We start from the raw sequence: 3,260 nt of genomic DNA, 5'->3' as shown, positions 1-3,260 counted from the left end.
AAATATTGCGAGAACTGCGGCAAGAAGAATGAGATTACATGATCTTGGAATGCAGATCAGGAATCATAAAGACAAACTTTACCACTTTCCCCCAAAAACAGAAAACTTGTAAGAGTTGGCAGGCATTTTATTGCAGAGGAAATACACTATGCATATGCAACTCAGTATATATTATTGGCATGCCTTGGCACCATACACAAGGAGTTATACGTGGTTAAAAATAGTGAACCAGAAAAAAAGACTGTTTTATTTCTAATATTGGAGCTTATGGGAGGGGGGGGGATGAATGTAGTTTATTTTTAATTTTAAGCTGTGTAGTGTTTTAATGGTATTTTTTTTTCTTTTCCAGATTGACAGATAATATTATTAAATCAATTTCTTAGACCCCTTGCAGCTATTAGAACTCAGTAGTAAAGGAACCAATGTCCACTCAGCCGGCCATAATTCCATTGGAATGTTTAGGCAAATCCCTAAATATACCTTGAAATAAATGTGTTGTCTGATAGATCAAATCCAAAATGATATTTTGCATGAATCAAAATAAAACTACCATAATATTTAAAGACAAGCAATCAGTTTATTTTGTTACCTTTTCATGCTTTTGAAAGTGATTATATATGATTTATATTTGGAATTTTCCCCAGATGTTAGAACATATATTGTTAAAATTTCAAATATAGTCATTTTCACAAAACCAACACTGGGAAAACAATTTTTAAAAAATATTTAATAAAAAAAAAACAAACAGACTCTTGGATACAAAATAAAATTTTTAATGTTTTTTTTTGGATGACTTTAAGCTCAAGCTTTTTAAAACCAAGTAAATCAAATGTGAGAACGTCTTGAACAGATCAATAAAACATCTAAAAATTGGAAACATTGTATTATAGTTTCCTGTCCCAAAGTTAATTCCAAAAATTAAGAAACAAGATCAAAAACATTGTGCTCTAAAAGTATTCGCCATTCACCGCAGTCCTGGCACTTGGGTAATATTGGTGGAGACCATGCAGTCTGCTCTTTCTAGTGGCAATGGATCACAGTCATCTCCACCTGAAGGCAGGTACAAGTTGATCATGTCTTGAAGGTCTCCTAAGAAGGATCTCTGAGGGTGAAAGTTATTGGAAGGTGGACATGAAGTAGGTTCTGATTTCACCACTGATCGTACGGAGCCATGGCTCATGACAGTAGAAATTTGCCGATTATACACTGGAGACATGCTGTAGGTAGAAGCTGCATTCATGTAGGTCTGAGCAGAAGACATCATTGGGTTGTATCGTAGGCTGCTCATGTCATACCTGTGCATCTGCTGGATTTGGGGATTGTTCATCCCTGGATGTTGTGTGTATCCAATCTGATCCTGCATCAGTGAATAAGCCCCATTGGTCCAACCATTTATATGGGCATAATGTCCAACGCCAACAGTGTTGGTAACTGTGGTCTTACCATGCACCAACAGGTTTTCAGGCAAGGAGTACTTGTCCTGTTTCAGGGGAGTCTTGGTCTTCCTCCTTGGTCTGTATTTATAGTCCGGATATTCATCCAAATGTACAGCTCTCAGCCTCTTGGCCTCATCTATAAAAGTTTTTTTTTCTGTATCATTTAGTTGCTTCCAATTTGCCCCCAGCATCTTGCTGATCTCAGAGTTGTGCATTTTAGGATTTTCCTGGGCCATTTTTCTCCTCTGTTCTCTGGACCAGAGCATGAAGGCATTCATGGGCCGTTTGATTCGTTCCTGGTCCTTGGTGGCAGCATTGCCTTTACTCCCCGTGGTCACAGTTTCTTCAGCCGGTGCATTGGTTTGCTGCATTGGGTTCTTGATGTCATTTTCCAGCATGTTATCCATTGGGAGCTGAAAGTGCTGAATATTGCAAGAAACCAGTTCAGTAAGAAGCAGAGAAAACAGCAAAGTCTCTGGATGGGAGGGTCTGGTCACTGTATACAAACGTTTCCATTTCTCTCCTGTTAAAAAGTGTTGTGTCTGGGCTGAATGAATACATAATCATCCCTAACAGCCAATCAGAAGCTTCCCAGTCCTGCCCCCAACTTTTACATTTTACCAACACCTTAACCCTGTCCAGACCCACCCGTATCATGTTTATCATGCAAATTGAGTTCCTATTCATGCAAGAGAAATAGGTAATGCCCAAATAAGTGCAATCCTAGTTTTTGCTGTTACATTTAAAAACAATATGTGTATATATATATATATAGATATATATAGTATTTTAAAAAATATATAAAATAAAGCCCCAGTAAAAACTATTAAGAAAAAGTACAGAATTTACCAATTGTTTATGATCAAACTTGACTTTTAGATACTTTGTAGAATTGGATTGTGTTTTTTATAAACATTCAGTATAAAGTAACTTTAAAAGCAACTTCTAAAAATGTTTTTTGGAAAAAGCGTAAAATCTCAGCCAGAAATTTCTGATGATCTGACAGATCAGATCTAAAATGTTTGGGTGACACTCTATAGTTCTGTGAAGATTAATCTAATCCCATTTCAGCATGTTGGATCCAAAAAACTCAATGTTATACAAACTTAAAGCAAATATGATTAGTAAGATCAGCTTGTAGCATATGCAATGTGAGTTATACTATACCCAAAAGTAGCAATTATCACTTTGTTTTTATTTTGTTTTATGGATCATATTTATAAATCATTTACATTGTTTGTGTATACAGTTATAATATCTCTGTCCTTGCCAGCCAGTGTTAGGTGCATGGTGCAAGTGATACTTTGAAATTATCACTTCAGGCTTTTTTCCCTTTTAAAAAAATCTTTTTTGATGGCTGAAAGTGTTTGGATTGATGCCAGACAACTAACTGATTTTTTTGTTCCAATTTAGCATAATGTAAATAAACCGGTTTGACTACTTATCACATGAAAACTTTACACGTATAGCCAACTTCACAGCAGTTATATACTGGATTCTCACCTTTTTAATTGCACTACATTTGTTACCAAAATGTTTGGCTAAATAATGTTTGATAACATTAAATATTTAGTTTCTAAATTAATTACAGTTATAAATTCTCAGTCTTTACCAGCCAGTGTTAGGTGCATGATGCAACTGAGTTAAAAAATTATCAATTCAGGTTTTTCCCTCCTTTTTTTTCAAATTAGTTTTTGATGTCTGAAAGTGTTTGGATTGATGCCAGAGTACCAACAGCCAAATTAGCATAAATGTAAATAAACCGGTCTGACCACTTAGCACATGAAAACTGTCCAAGTATGGCTAATGTCCAAGCAGTTATAT

The 3,260-nt window shown here is 35.5% G+C and overlaps 1 pseudogene; it reads right to left on the bottom strand.

Moving 5' to 3' along the window:
- Nucleotides 1-947: 947 nt before the first annotated feature.
- On the bottom strand, nucleotides 948-1,932 carry LOC140343735 (transcription factor Sox-3-like; annotated as a pseudogene).
- Between the last annotated feature and the right edge of the window lie 1,328 nt (nucleotides 1,933-3,260).

Source organism: Pyxicephalus adspersus, chromosome Z (assembly GCF_032062135.1).
Source record: "Pyxicephalus adspersus chromosome Z, UCB_Pads_2.0, whole genome shotgun sequence".
NCBI lineage: Eukaryota > Metazoa > Chordata > Amphibia > Anura > Pyxicephalidae > Pyxicephalus > Pyxicephalus adspersus.
This window is presented reverse-complemented; position numbering and strand designations above follow the sequence as displayed.